Source organism: Haplochromis burtoni, unplaced genomic scaffold, assembly GCF_018398535.1.
Source record: "Haplochromis burtoni strain Fernald_Lab_line unplaced genomic scaffold, NCSU_Asbu1 Contig_398, whole genome shotgun sequence".
In the NCBI taxonomy this organism is placed as follows: Eukaryota; Metazoa; Chordata; class Actinopteri; order Cichliformes; family Cichlidae; genus Haplochromis; species Haplochromis burtoni.
In genome coordinates, this window is record NW_024582759.1 from 478,387 (window position 1) to 499,297 (window position 20,911).

The 20,911-nt window shown below is 39.3% G+C and overlaps 1 protein-coding gene across 3 annotated transcripts in view; it reads left to right on the forward strand.

The window, feature by feature from the left end:
• The window catches only part of kank4 (KN motif and ankyrin repeat domains 4), a 78,954-nt gene that overhangs the window by 16,189 nt on the left and 41,854 nt on the right, over positions 1–20,911 (forward strand). The window contains exon 1 of one of the 3 annotated variants that reach the window (XM_005944281.3): positions 16,139–19,646. The exons of the other annotated variants lie outside the window; for them this stretch is intronic. The gene's annotated coding sequence lies outside the window, so the exon portion shown is untranslated. Of the gene's footprint in view, positions 1–16,138; positions 19,647–20,911 lie in introns of those variants that run through there. 3 annotated transcript variants of the gene reach the window in all.

Consider the following 20,911-nt stretch of genomic DNA (forward strand, 5'->3'; position numbering starts at 1 on the left):
TTCAGACTTTCATGAGCAGGGTGCAGACTGACAACCTGTAGTGTACTTGTCCAGAGAGAGGCATGGAGAATTTGCAGTTGTCCTGCACATCGTTATGCGCTTCACAAATATATGCAGTGAGCATCTGATATTTAAAAATTTTTTTTATATTAGCATTTCAAGTTGCTACAATTATGTTGCATTACTACTGTTAGACTTTGTGTCTACTATTTGCCACAGTTAGCCAAATGTATGTTTCTCTAAGCACCATTTACTCAACACCAGTATTGGGGTTGTTAGAATAGTAATGTATTACATGTTACTTGTTACTTTTCTCAAAATTAATGCAGTACCTTACTTAATTTCTCTCTCTCTACTTGTTACATTACTTTCTCTTTTCTCAGTACAATGAGTAAAGCCCAAATGCTATAAACGTGAATGCCATAGTGATTCTATATAAAAACCGTGAACAGGTAGAGATGGAGGCTGTGAGCCTGACTGCTCATCACTGAAGTTCTGGCTCTGGCTGCTGGGCTGGGGTCTGCTTACACTCAGCTTTTATGTAATTTGGGGTTCTTGGCTCGCTTTGTGTTAGCATGTTGTCTGTGCAGATTCTTGCTGAAGTTTTGTTAGTAATTTAAGTAGTATGCAGCTGTTTCTGTCCTGGATGCAGTTTGCTTTTATTTTTATTGCACAATGATAAAGCGCAATGTCCATATTCCTGTTCCCCGCGTTATTAATATATTCTTCCTACTAACTTTTAATTTTGTAATAAAGAGTGTTAGAAAAAAATATTAGAAGGATTTGAGTTTTATTAATGTTCGTTTGAGAGTAAAATCTTGTGAAAAAAGTCAAACTTCTACTTTGCCTTTAATCTCTTTTTTTTTATGTGGTCCTAATATTCTGTCATGGTCCTTTACAAGCAAGTCAAAGTATCACTGTGACTTACATTTATGATTAAATACAACAACATTTCTAAGTACATCTTCAGAGAGCTAAGCATGGTTTTACTCATTAGGCTGGTTTTGCAGTGCCATATGGAGATTTTTGGATGTGACGGACACAGCGTTGCGTTGGCACCTACTCCAGCACATTGGGACTAAAAGAAAAATCACTGTGAGGTTAAAAAGGCAAAATGCTTTTAGAGTTTGAAAAATTAATTTAACAATAACCTTCCCTCATACATAATTAAGGCTGGAAATCAACAATTATTTTACAAAACAACACAGATTTTAAACCAAAGATATAATTAGACATATCTCTAGATAGACTTGCATTATACATTTGACATATTAGCATCAAAACTGGAAAAAACATTACAGTTATAGAACAGATGCTACTACTATCATCGCAGTTTGTGTGGCCATGCAGTTTCCCAGTAGACTGCTATAGTTGACACATGCTTTTCCAGCCTGCATCATGGCACAAAAGGAAACCAAGAGTGACCCACTGACGCTTTGTTTTTCTGTGTCATGATGCGAGCACTGTGCATTGTCTGCAGCTGACTAAGCCTCTTCAAATCTCTCATTGCAGTGCAGCACTTTGGCCACAACCCAGAGCCCCAGATTTAGCCCTAACCATTTCAACTGGGACACGCGTGCCAACTGTGGTTTAGTATGGAGAGAAGTAACTAGCCTGAATAATGAACCCAATTTGCCACCAGGAACGAGCAGATGGGTAATATTTAGCCTGTCTCTTCAGTCCGGTCCTGATGTGTCTTTATCTGAGTGTCTTGCCATGTGTTTGTTTACTGTGTAAAGATATAGGCTGTCTAGATAACCTGCACATCTCTGTTTTTTATCTGCCCGTAGATTTATGGTTAACCTGTATCTTCTGTATATGCATCGGTGTACACTATGCATGGGCTTGCACTCATCTGCCTTCTTTATCGACATTGAAAACATGATCCTCCCTCCCTCATCCTCCCTCTGAGCTTTAATACCATGCAGACACACACAGATAAACACACATGCATACACAAATGGATGGAGAAAGGTCTGATGAAAAAAGCACAATATTTTTCTCTCTCTTCCTGGCTCTTGGGTTATTTTTATCTTGAATGCTCGTAAGCTCGTAAGTCTTTCTTTTTACGCACCCCTCAGTGGCTTCTATCTTCCTTTCACATCGCGTGCTCTCTTTCTCCCTCTGCTTCTTTGCTCTTTCTCTCCATCCATTCATTAGGGCTGTGTGAGAGTGAAGCTGCCAGTGAGGAGATGAAAGACTCCAGAGTGGGGTTTTTATCACAGATACACATAAACACATAGGCTGTCCTACTAGTGCAGCGTGCATGCGCACTGAAATGAATGCATGCGTTTAGGTTTGTTTCTCCGGCATTCTGCCAGTGTTTTTATTTTTTTTTTAATTCAAACACATCGCCCTGGTGCTGCTGAGCTGCCTGTGTGTTCAGAGGTACATTTTAGCTGGGTCATTCGTCAGATTCCAAACCAATTCTGTCTGTTGGTGTGCACCTCAAAAATAACCAGGATAAGTCAGTTACCAGAAAACCGTGACAATGAATTTTAGATTTATTTTTTAAAAAGAGTATGTGTGCCTCCCTCTGATCTCCCTGTGGGTGAGTATGCAGTTACATGCATTTAGCTTGTTGGAAATAAAGGCTCTGCATTTCGTTCTGTCACACACAAATACACAATGCCGATATTATTAGAGCTTCAACTTAAAAATATTTTCAGTTGTGGTAATGTGGTTAAGTCCAAAATCCAAAATAAATTAACTTGTACTGATAAAAAACAAAGAAAAATAAGCAGGAAACTCTATTATCTGAATATTTCAAGTCAGGAAATGTTTGACCTTTTTATGAATGACTTTTTATTCACAATCAATTATTTTTAATAGGTGATTAATTGATCAAGTGCGTTACATTGCTACATCACCTTGTCTACAATTAAATTGCCTCTCATGACTTTAATGAAACATTTTGAACACAATGAAGGCAAATGTTGTTTTTACGTTTTGTTTTGTTTTTTACATTAAACTACATTGCAGCATTTAATTTGCCCCACAATGTGAAAATCCTGTCTTTTGTCATCTTGTATGAATTGTTGGTGGATTGGATCCAGTGTTGCTCAGCTGGGTCCTGACGTTTCCATGCCGAAGCCCAGCTGATGCTTGACATACAGCTTTATGGGGTGTTTAACATGGTGGTGAATGGGAAGGGGATAAGCTGACAGGCAGAAAGAGCCCCCCTTTGATGGGATTAATACAGTGGCAGACAGGGACTAGTACTTTAGATTGATTAAAGTGTAATCCCGATGGATAATCATGCCTCCTAATGTGGCATGTGTGGCCAGCATCCTTCTGCAGCCCCCCATCTATATTCACAACAATATCTAAATCTCATTTGCACTCTCTGAGCTGTCACTCTGTCTGTCTTATTCATTTTTTACATTCCTTATTATGGTGTTTCTTGAATTTTGGTTCTTGATAAAGGTCAGGAGGAAGGGAGATGAGATGGCAAAGATAGGAAGTGAACACTGGCTGTGACGTCCTCCATCACTCAGCTTAGAGGATTTAAAGTACGGTATCTATCTTTACTCTACTTCAGTCTTCTGCTTTTGCGTGTGTTTTGGTCGACGCAGAAGAGTTAGTGACTCCCTCACTGGGATAAATGCGCTTCTACTAGGAAAATAAAGCTTCACATATCCGAACCATGTCAATTGTAATGAGCTGTGCAAGGGACAAGTGAAAGAAAATGAAATAAAGAGGGAAAAATATCACATACCACTCCACACACTGTAAATAACATGGACAAAAATATATATAATAAATAAATGAAATGCTAAAAACTTTAAGGTAAATGTATGTGTATAATTTTTTCTTAACCGATTCGAGCTGAAAAATAAAAATCTGCTACATATTATTGAACTGGTTTGCAAAGTGGAGCCCAGCATGGTTCCACGCTTTAAACTTGGAACTGGTTCTTGAATCAGAACTTTTCTGTCTGTCTTTACTCTTTGTGTGTTTGGCTGTCTCAGATTTCTACAAATTCAGACTCGGACATCTACAAATTTTAGCTTTAGCTCAGAGTTCAGCTTTTTGGTCCACGTTTGACCCATCTAACCGATTCGCATAGAAATGCTAGATGAATTTCATGTGTTTGCTGTTAATCTAGAGATTTAGTTGTCTTGCCACAGACCTCTAAACTGCTTGCACACGTCTCATATCACCAGATTATCAGATTAGACTGATTTTTGAAATTTATTAAAGAGTTAAGCAGATTCTAAGATTGTAGCTGTTAAATCCAGCTTAACAGCATAGATGTTGGAACCTTCATTCAGTTAAAAAAAAGCAGATTGGGTATTTTATTAACTTTCCAGCTGTGTCTGGTTTCTCAAATGTGAGGAAATGTGCCCGAGAACTCAGGAACAGAAGTCCTGCTGTTGTTGTTCTATAACATTACAATGAGCACACTGGTTTCTTTACAGTTGTAATAAGAATGACCGTTGAATGCTGAATTATGAAAGCCCTAATTATGAATGACATTCTGGAAAAAAGTATAGCCACATGTGAATTAATAATAGACTTAAAAAAGCCCCAAGACACAATAAATGACCATTTTACTATACAGCTCAAAATGTGCCTTTCATGTGCCTTCTGTTAGCACTGCCAGAGCGAGCTGGGAATTTCTATTATCTACAGTCACAGAAAATTCTGTCCATTTTTTTCCAGGCATCATTCCCAGTATGTGATTAATGGGAACACTGTGCATAGAGGGCACTGACAGTATGTAAGAGAGTGGTTACTCAGGCATTATCGTGATGGGGAAGAAAAGCTGTAAGCTCTGCAGAGTCTCTGTGTGATAGCAGGGAATTGGAAGTTGTCTGCAGCCCAGAAAAGGAGGAATGCTATATATATTTAACAAATCCCCAGTCTGGATGAATTTGTCTTATTTGTATGTGATATTTGTTAATTTGTTATGAGATTAAAATGTTATTACATTTTGTTTATTGGGTTTTTTCGAGCTGGTGGGGGGGGGTGTATTTGGCATGTTTGTCGTCTATAAAAACTACCTTTTTTATTCATACTCTCAACTATTTATTGTGCCATTTTGGGGTATTGTGAGAAAAAAGAGGCAACACAGGCATTTGTAACAAATTGGATAGTGAGGGAATAATAAGAACAAAGAACGGTAGCACATTAGCAATTAGGAGGGGAAAAGAAAGCCTGAAAAATAATGACTCTTAGGCAACCGCGTTACAACAGTCAGGCTATTTGTTTCAGCTTCACACAGCAATCACACAAACATACTGGGCAATTTTGCAGACTTGGTCATGTTAATTCCTCCCCCTGGTTCATTTTTCTCACTTGCGCAAGCTGTACATTTTTTCTCCTTTCTTTTTTGCTCAGTGATTTCATTATATCAATGCAACTCAAGTAGTGACATCCTATCCTGGCAGACAAAGAAGGGAACAGGGAAGGAAATCAATTTTGAGAGAATAGAGAGATAAGATCCCCACTGTTATGTGGTGAGATGAGAGAACAGAGATGTGGTTGACACGAATCCTGCAGCTAGTCATAATAAAACCTTGCAGGTTTTTTTTTTAATGTTGTATGTAACTGACAGAATTATTGACCCATATGTTTCAATCTAAGAAAAGCATGTGAAGCCAAAAGAGCTAAAGCTAATTATTTGCTTTTTAACATGTTAGTTGTAATCAGGGTTACTCTTGGTAAGCTAACGGCATATCTAATCTCTAACTGAGCACCAAAAACCCTTTTTGCTATAGGGCGTATTCACACACATTCATAGTACATTCTCCTTATGCCTTTGATTTCTTTCAGTTAAGTGTTTTGCCAAATGACACTTCAACATGCGGTCATCGGAAGAACCAGGGATCAAACCACTAACCTCATGATTGGTAGACCGCCAGCTGAAGCTGTTCTCACAATCAGAAATTACACAGTATTATTACTAGGAAGCTGATAGATTAAATACAGTCTAACGGCTGATTCAACTGCACTGGACTTCTCATATCCACTGACGTTGAATAATATCTGGGGCTACAGTGCATGTGTGAAAATGGCTTAAGCCATCTGTACTGTATGTTTCTGGCCATCTGCTCTCTCTACAGTGGTCGAAATGTCAATGCTTTTGATGGCAAGGTGACCAGATTAAACATTTTGACTTCTCCCACATTGCTTAGTGCGTGACGTGTACAAATTAGTCACCAAGTAACAGATGGTTACTAAGTAACTGACACTAAGTAACAGCAGTAGATATGTTATTGGTTTGCCAATCCATTACATCCTGTTCTATATTTGAAATATAGGAAACTGCTGACTTGACTTTGATTGATTCTGGGAAATAGTGACAGCGTGATAGACTGGTGACTTGTCCACACTGCCACCGCCTCCCATTGGGAAAAAGCCCAAGCCCAGTGACCTTAAACAGCATGAAAGGGTGTGGATGATGGATGAGTGGATGGATCGATGTGTTATATTGCCGTACATCCTATTACCCGTGTGCCAAATAGAACAGCTGTATAGCAGATTAATGTTGCTCCCATTTCTCCATCAGTTATGCTTAATCATCTTTTTATGGTTCTGCATTTTTTAAGAGGGGTAGCATGTTGTATGTTGACCTTAGCAACTCATTTTGGCCTTTGCTCCCAACCAAAAAGCTAGCAAAAACAAAACACAACAATGGATGAACTGCTTAAAACTGGTCATCTGAAGCAAGTCAGTCCCTTTAGAAGTGTTAAAATTTCCAAATAATCAGCATGGTCAATGGACGGGTTCTTGTGTATATAAGTCAAAACACTTCATCACGACTCATTCACCCAAGCACTTTTTTTCTATTTCTAAGTGCTTTCTATCTAATGTTCACCCAAGCACTCACGCAGTGAAGGCATTAGGAACAGCTCTGAGTTTAGTATCTTGCCGAAGGATACTTTGGCACACAGACTGGAGCAGCCAGGGACTGAACAATCAACCTTCCAATAAGCAGATGACCTGCTCCACCTCCTGAGCCCATGACCCCAATGGAAAACAAGCATTCTTCCAGCCTAGTTCAAAGTAAAACCATATAAGAGGTGATTTTGTTTGTAACTCACCCTTTTGGATTGTGTAAAGAGTAAAAATTAGGAACGTGGATGCATCTTAATGCTGTCTGCTTGCCCTCACCTGTGTTACTTTAACTTTAACTTTAGCTTTAGCTTTAAAATCACCATCCAGCAGTGTTTATATGTACGCGACATGGGACTTATTCACCTCTTCTGATGTTTTATAAACATCAGCTGCAACTTTACAGTAACTATCAAAATAGGTTCTTAGATGGTAGCATTATCGCTCATTTAACAGCTACTTAGCTATCAGTTTACCATTTATTAATGATGTTTGCCATAGTAAAAACACCCTGTCATTTGCAGTCTGCAGGCTCTCAAACATATTAATAGATTAGCTTGGGTCTAATATTTCATGTCATTGTAAATTAAATAATGGTTCAGAAAAATAATTGGAAGATATTGCTCGGGGCGTTTAGGAGGCAGTGGGCATTTATCTTTGTTTGGCATTTTATAAGCTGACTGATCTATCAATTAGCTTCTTGCTGTTCAGCCCGATTAAAATGTGGTTAATGTGACACTGCAGCTATTTTTGGCGATAACTCATTCAAGTGTGTTTGATTTCTGCCCCTTGCGATTTGAAATTCAGCTTTTTTTGATTCTTATGTTCCCCTCGCTTCTTCGCTTCTTACCAAGTGTGAAGATCCGGTAAAGCTGCCGAACACTGTGCCCATCCCCCAAAGTCTAATAAGTTTTTATTAGTTTGCAGTGCTGTTATTTTGGAGTTACTTTTTCAACCTTAACAGACAGGTTGACATCCAGCGCATGTATTTCCCAGGTCAGTTGTCCAAAGCTGGGGGGGGGTTGGGGGTCACGTTTTTGTTGCCACACATGTGATAGGAGGAAAAAAAGGAGCTGAGGCAGAAAGCAGAAACAAGTCATAGGAATCAAAGCCATGCTTGCACTCATCACTCTGAAGCTAAGAGAGGAGAGGCAGGAACAAACATGGCTTTATTCCATTTACTGAAGAAAGAGATAAAGGTGGTGTGTGTGTGTGTGTGTGTGTGTGTGTGTGTGTGTGTGTGTGTGTGTGTGTGTGTGTGTGTGTGTGTGTGTGTGTGTGCAGCTATGGCCCTTTGAAGTGCTAGGGAATCCCACTGAGGTGACCAGCTCCCAGAATCCTTTGTCCGGCCTGTTTCCTGTAAGTGTTTTCATATGATCAGAAGCTTTCTGCTGCCCTCTGACAAACAGAAACCATGGAGAACATAATTCAATTCAATTCGTTTCAATTCAATTCGATTCAATTTTATTTATATAGCGCCAAATCACAAAAAAAGTTGCCTCAAGGCGACATAGTTGTCAAACGTAAATGAACTGTGGGTCACTGCTGGCACTGTCATCTCATTGGATGGTTCAAGCAGTACAAAAAACAAACAGGAAATGTTTTCGAAAATTCGGTGTGGTTTTTTTTTTCATATTAATATACGGGCCGCAAATAGGGGTGACGTGGGCCGCAAGTGGCCCCCGGGCCTTGAGTCTGATCTACAATATACACCTATGGTTATAATACAGCAGGTACTGTATTATAAAGCAATGACCTTAATTGACAACTGCTTTTCAACTAAGAACTGAAGCCCCGGCAGCACCAGCACATTTGTCCCTGTATCACAGCGTAATGAGCTGTGGTTTTACAGACATATTTATGGAAACTATGGAGATAAAAAAAATATATCATATGTTCAATAAGACCCTCCCCTGGATTATGGATTTAAAATTGATTTCATATCCTACTTTATTTTTTTTCACCTATTTAGACTTTTCTTCTGCACTCGTGGATCCCGGGAATGACTTTAAATATATTCCAAATAAAATGAAATCATTAGTGGGAGATCAAGAGATTTTGCCCATTTGAATTATCTTGATCTTTGGCAGTACAATGTAATGTGGGGCAAAACTGTGCTCCTAGCCAGCACAGAGGGTTGCCTAAACACAGCCAGGATTTCACAGAACATGCATGGCCAGTTCTTTTCCCATTTGAGTGCCTTCTGCCTTCTGCTACTCCCCATATTGGAAAACAGGATTCAAGTAAGACTTCTTTTTTTTCTATTCACCCCCCTATGCTGATTTTTATTTGCTCTTAATTTTACCTCGGTGTACAATTTTTATATTTGTGTGCTTCCTCACATCCATTTCCATCTTCTTTAATGTGCATCTTTTATAAACATCAGAACTGCCTCTGAGCACTGTGTGTGTGGGTCTGTGTGTGTGTGCTGTGAGTCAGTCAGCTAGCCAGCTAGCCTCTTGTTTTCGGGTCCTCTGCGCTGCCCAAACAAAGTCTGTGTTTCTAAATGAGCTCCCCTCAGGCCAAACTATTTTGTGTTTTCTCTATTTGGGTGTTCTGGCCGCGGCTGTGTGTGAGTGCGCAGTTGAATGACCCAGTGCCCATCTGTCCTTATCTGACTGTGGCACTACTTTTATAGCCTGTTACTGTCTTAAACTGTGGTTCGATTAGCAGCTACTAGATTATGGTTCCAGTGAAAACCTGACTGCACTTTAAGTTACTCATAAAAGTCAGTTTCACCTTTTCGATATCAACAGTTCTTGTCCCTTCCTACAGATCCCCGTGCAGGTATCTGTTTTATAGACATAAAAAGTGGTTGAATCCCAGCCCACAATTTTGTAAAGAGTTTCAAGTTCCATCCAGAGAGAAATTGAGTTCATCGTCTGGTGTAAATGTGCTGTTATTTTGCCATCTGTAACAGCGTTTGTCTGTATGTGTATCACTTTGAAATCTCCTCCCTTCGTCCTGCAGTGAACCTACGAACACACACATTTCATCTCACCAGAGTGCAGTTTGAGTCTATTTCAAGAAGATGGTAATTTGGGAAGCTCTGGAAACAAAACAATACTGGAAGAGTAGTCTTTTTACTCTGTCTGCTCTCTCTCTCTTTTGGCTGACTAATGTGAGAGCAGAGACTGGAGGAGGCTGCTGTCTTTTACTTCAAATGAAGAAAAATACGGTATGTGGAGCACTGTGGGATTTATTAAACTTCAAAAGATGGAGCACAAAGTGTTTTCCGCAGCCTTCAAAATATGTATCTTTGCATTCACATTCTGGGTCCATCATGTGCAACTTTTGTTTCCACTAACCTTTAACCTCTGCACTTTGAGCTTGAACTTCCTGTGCTTTGTGACTGCACTTTCTGCTGTGTGTATTCTCGGGTGATTAATATGCGTGCCGGGTGTGCATGCTGTATGTACTCATGTGTTTATTTTCCAGCAGAACAGATCTATATTTATCCTGACAGTAATCAGACACTGCAAACAGTCAACTTTTCTCTTTTCTTTTCTTTTTTTTTTTTGCTTTTACTGTCTGTTTCCTACTTCTGTCTATCTGGTTATGTGTGTGCAACTTTACCAGATTCGTCCTTTTCATGAAGTAAAACTAAGTGTTTGGTCTCATCTGGTACTGGACCAGTAAATTTTGACCTGATGCTGCTGCTTACAGTCTAATTTGGACTTCAAAACATTTTACTAAAAGCCAAAAATCTTAACGTCACAGTGGCCCTAGAGTAGGTTGCCAGATCACCAGGAGTAGGACTGGGCGATATGACCCAAAATTCATATCTCGATATTCTTTAGCTGGATGGCAATATACGATATATATCTCGATATTTTTTAAAGCCATAAAGTAAGAACAAACAGAGAGCTCTTAGTCAAATCTGTGTCCCAAATCTCACATAGGTACTTTTATTATCATACAGCATAGATGTACAAGGAAAAATTATTCAGAAATAAATTATCAGCATTTATTAAGTAATAATGCTCCATAAATAAAGTAAATGATGTTGTTTTTGTGCATAACAAAAAGCTCACAATTGTGCAGTCAAAAAAACTAAAAAGACGCTGAGCATAAAAACAAAGACAGACAGATTTCGCTGCTCTGTTCTACTGCGTGACTGACAGCCTGGAGTTTGAAATCCTCTTTGTAACCGTGTCTCTTAACAGGTGCCATTTGTGGTCCTTATATGCACACAGTACGGTAATATTACATTGAAGCAGAATATACGTATCACTCCGCGAGGCTCCTCGGTAGCCGTTATGCTCCAACAATCCATCAAGCAGTCCAGCTTCGTAGCTTACCAAAGTCGTACCAAAACATTTTTTGAAAGGTTTCTGAGCGCTGTGTACCACATCAAATCAGTCAGTAAGCACAACCAGAATTCATACATAAGGCGCACTGTTAGCCCGGTTAGCTCGTTAACGCGTTGACGCCGTCCAGCCCCACGTACGGGGTGATGCGCGGTAACTCGTTAACAGAGATTTGCCCCGTTAATGCAGTTATGGCATTAACGTCACGCTGCAACACTAAAATAGTAATCTCCAAATGATTTCTTTTTACCGACCAGCTCCTCTTTGATAGCCGTGTCCATCTTGTCGTTGCCTGCAGGTGAAGCGATGGCAGAGGGGGAGTTGTGTTCAGTGAAGGAGAGAGGCAAGGCCGAGTAATGCAGCGTAGAGACAAAAGTGGACGAAAGAGAGGCAAACTTGCGGCTCCACAAGTATAGTTATAACGTAACATAGACTATATCGATATAAACGATATTGTCACATCTCATATCTTGTATAAAAATATATCGATATATTTAAAAACTCGATATATTGCCCAGTCCTAACCAGGAGCATGAATGTGTTTTTAAAATGTAAAATCAAATCTGTTGGATACCTACAGATTTAGAAGAATACCCAACAATTAACAAAAGGCTCAATGAGCCTGCAGCCAAGGGGTCGGTAAACTGACAGCAGTGCTTGTTTCACCCTGCTCATCACAGTGTATATTGATTTAGAAATATATCCTAATGCCCTTTTAATAATATATTATAATGATTTCATCCATGCCACCCAACATGACTGATGCATGAAATGCATCCTTACGGGCATCTTTAAATGCTCGTATGTGAATGTTGCAGTCACATGACCGCGGCAGTGAATAATTAAGCAGGAATGCCAGAGCGGAAATGGTATCAATTCGTCTCTTTATGTGTATGTATTTGATTGTGTGTGTGTGTGTGTGTGTGTGTGTGTGTGTGTGTGTGTGTGTGTGAGAGAGAGAGAGAGAGTAAAAGAGAATGAAAGTGACCTTGGGAATCCTCTTCTTGTAGGAAAAAGTGGAGGGGTGGGTGGATGGGGGTTTAAGGAGAGGAGTGGGAGGCAGATTTCATTTGATATCATTGCTTTGCTCAGGGAATACTCCCTCCTTCTTCTCTCACGCTGGCTATCTGTGTTTCATTCTTTGGTTTTATAGCAGAATAAAAGCTGCCCTTGGAATCAATGCCTTGGCTCTTCATATCCATTACATGGAATTCACACAGGATCTGCTTAGGGACCATGGAATAATTTTATGTTATTGACTATCAGAGTGTCTGACCTCTGCGAAACCTCAAGCAAGGATTAAGCTGAGACTAGGGCACCTTGTCTAGCCTGTTACGAGCTCCTCCCCACATGTGTATTATTGCTGTTTACACCAATTAGTTAAATATTTCAAGGAGACTTTAGAACTTTCCAAAATTTTTAATAAGTCAGAGTTATGTTTGGACTTCTGCCAGTCGTCCCACACACTGGTGTTAAGAAGGCACTGATCCATGTTCCCATTCTCATCATGTACCTGTGACAGGAAGATCAATTGGCTAGAAGCTAAGCCAGCCTGAACACAATTCATTTGGACTTCTCTGTGCTACAGGTGCACCGTGTGCTTATTGCTACACAGTGACATACCTAAACAATAGCGCTGATTGTATGCCCAATTTTTTTAATTCCAACCGAAATCATTATAAACAATCCAGCAGCTTAAGAAAAGTTTAACTTGAAAGCTGCTATTTTTAGAAAGAGGAGAAGTATACATGGCTGCACGGTGGTGCAGCAGTTTGCACTGTCACCTCACATCAGGAGGGCCCTGGCTTTGAATCTGTCAGCCACCACATGGGGCCTTTGCTTGCTTTGTATGTTCCCCATGTGTTTGTATAGGTTCTGGGTATTCCAGCTTTTTCCTCACCGAACAAAGATATACATGTTAGGCTTTCAGTAGTTCTAAAGTCATCATAGTATGAATGAAACGGTGGATTTATTTTAATAACATGGTCTGGTGTCTGCCTTGTAATAGACAGGTGACCTGTGTGGAGTCTACCCTTCCTTTCGCACAAAAAGAACAGCGGGAATGGGCTCCAACCCAATAGATGAGTGATTAAGAAGCAAACATGTCCATGTATTTACATCAATACAGAAGACATGCACAGGAATAACACAGGCAGCAAACTATTCAATAACTTACATGGTGCAATTGTTCATCTGACCATTTCATGAAAAAATATCTTCCTGAAACCAACTAAAATTTCAATAATTTCAACTTTTAACAAAATACTCGGCTCCAAACACTACTTATAGAATTAAATAGATGTGAATGATTTAACTGCTTGTATGTGGTAGAAGAGGAAACAAGCTGGGCTTTAAAGTACAAAAGACGATATGAGAAGGGAAAAAATGAAAAAAAAGATCAGAGAGAGGGGAAAGCAGCAGGCACAGAAGGAGACAGACCGAAGACAATAAGATTGGACTGACGGTGTGAGCTGACAGAGCCTGCAAGCTGTGGGTCAGAATGTTTCTTGTTTTCAATCTTTGTGTCTGCTGGAGGTTTTATTTAACATGATATCTTGGACCCTTTTTTTTTTGCTTCTTATCTTTAAAAGCAAGGAACAATTTCATGTACAACCACCAGCAGATCCACTTTTATGATCCATAAACACAGGTATTTTCATATCATTCAGGCTGATTAGACATTCATATAGGTTGAGATTGGAAAGACCAATGCTAATACAGTATGTAGTGGTCACTAGGTCTGTATTACTGAATACATCTCAGTAGACGGGTTAAATTTTACCAAAAAATGTGATTGAAAAATTTGTGATTGAAATTAAATTTGAACTCTAACTTTACCATTCCCCAACTCCGTGGAGCGTATTGTGCAAAAATCTATACAAACTGTGAGCAAAAATAAAAGTAAACACCCGATGACAGCAAAACTTTTGAAAAAACAAACTTCTGTGTTTGGCAGCACAGAAAGAATAAATCATTTGGCAACAGTTAAAGTGAAATGTGCGAAAGTCGTTCCAAAACACATTTCACTAGATCCAAAGCTATTTCTTCTTGTTTTCTATCCAGAAACAAACTCAGTTATAACAAAAAGGACAAACGCTAATTAACCCGGTGTTTTAAATGGCAAAAAAAGTTTTGGAAAATAAAAAAGAAGCTTTGTGAGCTTTGTAAAAGAGTTTGAACTGATTATATTCAATTCAATTCAATTTTATTTATATAGCGCCAAATCACAACAAAAGTCGCCTCAAGGCGGGGTGAGAGAAGGAATATATATATTATTATATAATTCCACTTACATCTAAACACTTACTACTCAGTTATTATCCAACATGCATAAACAAAACCTCATTTTCAGGTGCTTCAGCATTAATCCAATTTCATAGTTTTTTCTTTGTTTCATGAGATGTGGAATAAGGACACAAAAGCAGACAGGAATTGGTAAAACGATTTAGGTTGAACAAAAGTGCAAGAGGGCAGTCATCTCTAAATTCAAAACTTAAAGAAAATGCAGGGAGAAACAAAGGCAAACAAACATACACCGGGACCATGATGAGGGGAAGGATGGGACTATTTATACACACGTGGTAATCAAAGAAGTGGAAACACCTGGAGGAACAAGACACAGGCGAGGTTAATCCCACAGGTGAAGACATTCAATGACAATGAGAAAAAAAAGAGGAAGTAAAACTAAATGTAAGATATGACACGAAACTGACTACAAAAATGAAACAGGAAGTGAGTAACAATAACTGAAAACTGGGAAGAAGACACAGGGAAAAGGTAAGAGGATTAATTAAATAACAAATACAAAGTAGAAATAAAGTATAGACAGAACTTAAGGCTCGCGATGCTCAAGAGTAAGTAAAAATTGAAACTTAAACCCTAACAAAACTAAAAATCAAATGCAGACTCAAAACCTTGGGACCAGAGATATTGGACTTTCTGACAAATAAACCCCAGCAGGTCAGACTGGGCAACAACATTTTCTCGGTCATCATTCTGCCCCAAGGCTGTCTGTTGAACACCTTCCTCTGTTCCTGCTCCCTCAAGTTTGCAGATGATACCATAGTGTGCTGGTATCATCTGCAATGAAGAAACAGCCTATAGGGGGATGTGGGGCACCTGGTTGTGTTGTACACTGACATGGACCTGCTCCTTAACACTTTTAACCCTTTAGAGCCGATCGGAGCGGGAACGCTCTGTTATGCGTAACTATTTTTAAATCCCAGTAGCACTGCAACCACGTAAGCTAGCGCAAAAAAAATTTTTGCATATGAAACCGGAGGAGTTGTACTTACATCTTATGCCATCAGCTTGTCCTAGGTCACGGTTTCCTTCCACATAAAGCTTTGCAAAAACTGCATAAAAAGCGCTTGCAGGAACAAAAACATAATATTCCAGAAACACGCTTTACCGATCCGATCAGCTGTCCATAACACTTCCTACGTTGGAATAGACGTCAGCGCGAACTTTTGCATTTCCGCCATTACCTGCCCGAAACCGGAAGTGACGTCATTTTGCGGAAATGTCGTTTTTACCATCAGGGCCTCATGAGCCTATACTGCTCTTTTTAAAAGTTATCTTTGACTTTATGACTTTCTGTGTCGTTTCTGGGATGCTTAGGACTCATATTGCACTGCTGGAAATACTTTATTTTGATGCATATGCTGCTTTTTTGCAAATTTGCAGTATAATATTTATTTTCGTTTTTCCTGCAGTGTATAAAAATTGGTGTATTTCAAAAATAAAACTATGAAGACACTCAAAATAAATTTCCTGTGGTGGGAAACTATTTTGTGCAACTTTTTTGTATTTACAGTTTTGAGGGATAAGCCTCTTAAATTTCTCTAACTACAAATATATGTTAAAAAATCAAAAACGATTTTCAATTTTTTTTGAGTTTATTGCACTTTTTTGCAATTTATGTAATTACTATGCACTTAATGAATACATATTATTAAAATCTGGGCTATAATGGTTGTATTGATGTATAGCAACTTGAAATGCTCCCAAAAATGGCTCCACAGCATGTAAAAATATAATATAAGCTCTGGCGGACTTGGTTCTATGGTAGGTCTTAAAGGGTTAAGACCAAAGAGCTTGTAGTGGACTACAGGAAAAAGGAAGGTGGTACAGACATGCCCGTTCACATCAATGGGTTGGCAGTTGCTTACCATCATCCACATCTCTGTGGACCTCACATGTTTGCCACATCTGGTGTTAGGAAAGATTAAAGCTGTTGAAATAGACATTTAAAAATAAATTCCATTAACTGTTCAAACTACATGTTTTTGCAACTGCACATACTCCTCAATAGTACATTATATAGTTCATTGTTTTTGACGGGTTTATAAATGACTGCAGCATTACTGAAGTCAGACCTGATAAAGACTGATGGCTAATGAGGCACTAAAAGCTCATTTCTGTATTTTTTCTTTTATAGAATTGATGGTGTTTTTCTCACTTTTATACTTAAATGCAAACTGTATAGCTAGTGTATGGCTTCTTATTCCAGCTTTATCATTTCACTCTCTGTGCTTTTTGATAACCTCATCAATCATCCTGATCTTAATGTTGTTTCTTTCTTGTATTATTTAAATCTTTCTGCCACTGGGCTGGTATTTGTGTTTTTCCAGGCTGTAACTAATATTCTTAAGGAATGAAGGAGTAAAGTTACACATCTGCTGTCCATCCATCATCACTTTTTGTCCCAAACTAAGATGACAGATGGCAGGCTGTTGCCTTCACCTTTTCTTTTTTTAAATCTTTTAATCTTCTAACATGCCTAAATATTAACACTTTAAACCAAAAATTTATACCATATCAACAAATACAAGATACGAGAAAGCTCTGATGCAGTTAGAACCCAGTGACCAGCACTTTCTTTATCTCAGTTTGGCAAGATGCAAAAATGATGGATCATGCCAAAGTCGGAACTCCGTGGAAAATCCATTTTCCCCTGAGAAAACATTTTCTTATTTGCATTATCATATTTCACGCTTTATGACACAATGTGACTGAAATGTTGTATTTTGAGATTTTTGATTTTGCTCGTGGCAAAGCAAAAACGGCCTGATGATTAAAATAGCTGGAGTTAACGAGGTGAGAAAAAATAGTACTGCAAAGCCAGAGTTGGGTGGTACAGAGCTCCAAAGTAGGTTTTTTTTCTGCTCATTAGGATAGAGTAAGAAGAAGAGAGGAGTAAAACTTGAGTTGGTTTGCCTTAATGTTCTTCTTCTTTAGCCACTCCTTTGTTGCCTTGGTGGTATGTTTCAGGTCGTTGTCATCCTGAAAGACCAATCCATGACCCATTTTCAGTGTTGTGGCTGAGGAAAGGAAGTTTTCCATCCAAGATTTTACAGTGCACAGACCCAACCATTCACCTGTAGCAGAAAAACAGCCCCAAAGCATAATTTTTCCATCTCTGTTCTTGATTGTGGAGTTTGTGTACTTTGGGTCATACTCAACAATTCTGTTTGGCCTGTTTTTGATTGATTGCACCAGCAGCTGTCAGCTTCTCACCAAGTTTCTTGATGATAGCCTTGTAGCCCATTACGGCCTTGTGCAGGTCTGCAATCTTGTCCCTGACGTCCTTTGACAGTTCTTTGGTTTTACCCATGTTGGTGAAGAGGTTGGATTGGAAGAAAATGATGCTATGGACAGGTGTGCTTTATACACATAACAGATGAGATCAGGAATATCTGTAATTGCTTGCTTGATTGATTGAGTGACTATAATCTGTCTGCCACATGAGCACAAAAACTGTCTGTGGGAGCCAGAAATCTGGTTGTACGGAATCAAATACTTATTTCACCCAGTGACATGCAAACTAAATCATAACTTTAATCAACTTGTTTCAATGTATGTGTTCATTTCTTTGTAAGTGATCAAACATAGAAATTCAGCAGGAGATCAAATCGTTATTTCCCCCATTGTATATCTCCTACACAACATTAAACCCACCTCCATAATATCAGGGCATAGACAAGGGACCTTACACTTGTTTAGTCAATACACTGGCTAAAAAGGGACTCTTTCAAATAGATTTCTTAAGGGGTGGCCACAGCAGATCGTCTGCCTCCATTTCACCCTCTCCCCTCCTACTTCCTCTGTCACCCCAACCCTTCTCATGTAGTACATCCATGAACCTTTTGTGTGGTTTTCCTCTTTTCCTTGTTCCTGGCAGCTCCATACGCAACATCTTTTGTACAGTACTTATCCCTCCTCTGCACACGTCAAAACCATCTCGGCCTTCCCTCTCTAATGTTGTTTCCAAACCTGCTCAGCCTGAGCTGTCCCTCTGATATACTCATTACTAATCTTGTTTCTCCTGGTCACTCCTAATGAAACGTTTTAACTACAACTATGCTACCACCAGCTCTGCCTCCTTTTGTTAGTATCAACATCTCCAAACCATACATCGTAGCAGGTCTCACTATCATAAAGTAAACCTTCTCTTTTATTCTTGCTGCTATCCTTCTGTCACAAGTCAGCCTTGACACAAGCCCTTTTGCTTGAAATCAGGTCCTTTTATTCTCATAATTTACAAAAGTGGAGGGATAGTAAAAAAAAATTTAATTGTAAAAAAGTTGTAACCTTGAAAGAAACCATTGTGATCCAGCACAAAATGCTAAAGCCTGACATCAGCATCAGATAAACTGTGGGATGCATTTTTGCTAAAGGCAAAGAAGTGACATTTAGTTTTTTACACTGAAAAGGATTTTAGAATTGCTCTTCTGAACCAGAATGGTTACAGCAAGTAAAGCATGTTTGTTTTCAGCCCAGTTTAATTGGTGTTATTATTTCCCAATAAATTTTACAGCTGCCATGTTGGGTGCGGTCTCAGTCACTGTAGTGCTCTGAATGTGTTATAGCTCTGATATTGCATTTCTTATTTTTCAGCGGGACACTCAGAACAGAACTGGAAGGAATTTAAAAAATTTTCACCCAGGATTTTCATCTGGATCTGTTGGAGTCTGTCATGTTCCTAACAGTTCACAAATCTGCTTTTATCCGATCACATTTCATGTAGTGAACTTTATCTAACAGGATAGGCTGGCCCGTTCGTGACCGGAGAGATGGCGAGCCATTGTCTCAGACCCTCGTATCTGCTGTGAAATATTTGCTTTGGCATCGGAAAACTGGGAGTGTTGGCAGTTTTCCAAATAAACATAAGATGTCTTTACTACAGCATTGTGTCTCACTTCCACTCCACCCTTCTGCATGTATTTAAGAAGGGATAAAGCCTCTTTTTTTTGTCACTAAGAGGAATCCCAGTTCGCCCCCATGGTACTGCAGAGATAGACGGCTTCTATCAGACAGGGAGAGACAGAATGAGGCGAGTTGAGCGGGGGTTTAGCTACTGAGAAGCAGGTACCCCTGTAGGACACATTGTTTTGATAGATTTGGGGTTGATGATATTTTGGGATTCAGCTGCAGGGGACTGTGAGGTGAAATGATGTCCCCATTGTTCGACTGTGTCTCAGATCCTCCACATCTGTGAGTGTATTCCTCTTATTTGTGTACTTGCTGTGTGTTCTCAAGCTGCTGTTTGTTTTGGTTTATGGTGGTGTGCAATTTCTTCTTTTTTTTTTTGAAAACCAGTATCCAGCCAGTCTTACGCAGCTAACACAGAGACAGACAGATGGATGGTGCAGCATTTTAAAATTGAGTAGCTACATTTTGCTGCAGGGCTGAATGAGGGTTGGTCAGAACCCACTGAAAGCGCTTACAGCGCAAGATCAAAAGCACTTAGAAAAACTTTAGTTAATTAAAGCGATTGCACGGACGTGATTAGAAAGACAAAAGTTAAGAAAGAAGCAGCACATCGCTCACAGAAATTAATAATTTAATAAAAAAAAGTGTGTTCAAAAGTCCCTTTGAGATGCTCTGGAAAATACCAAATATACCATGCTGTCACCCTGCCATTATCTCAGTTGGCAGTGAGAGGGGGAAGAAAATTAAAAGCTCTGCTGTCAAAATGAGTCCAATCTGTGCATTACAGGCACGGCCAATAATCAGCATCCCCTCATCTCCATCCTGTCAGTCTGTCATTTTATTTCTTCTTTTCCCTGTTTAGTATGTGGTTTCATTTCCCCTCTGCGCTGTGATGAATGTCTGTTCTCTTTGAACTGTGTTTGCACTCTCTGTTTCAGTTTGATCTCGAGAATAAGTTCAGTGAACAAGCACTTGCACCATTAACTCATGTCCCATAAATGTGTACTTCTGGTGTAGAGTAGTTGATACACCATTGGAGGGTGAGTAACTGTGGAAGCTGATTCCTCTGCCACTTCAGCACCATAGAAAACAGGTAGAGAAAATCTACTCTCTGCTAGGGTTGGACGACTGGACAAATATATAGATGATAGGCTGAGCCCATCGGCAATCGTTTTTACGACTTATTTATTTATTTGCCCATGAGTAAGTTTGCTAATAATGATAGAACTAATAAAATAAGTCAACAGAAAAAATAATAATAGCACTGTTTTAACAGCACCCTCTTTCATCTGCGAGCAAATGCCCCCTCCTCAGAGTGCGCCCAAATGCTTGTTGATGGAGCTGCAGAAGCTGGTGATAGCCTAGCATACTCAGCCAGATGGTGGACACGTACATGCTCATGCAAGTTAGTTGTGTTTGAGTACTTTGCTCGCACTATACGTCTGCACAAGCGGTACACCGCTTTGGTTACATCCTTAGGTTTACCTCTTTCATCCCAAATGGGCAACTTTATATATTTTTTTAGTGCTGTCAGCTAACGCGATTAA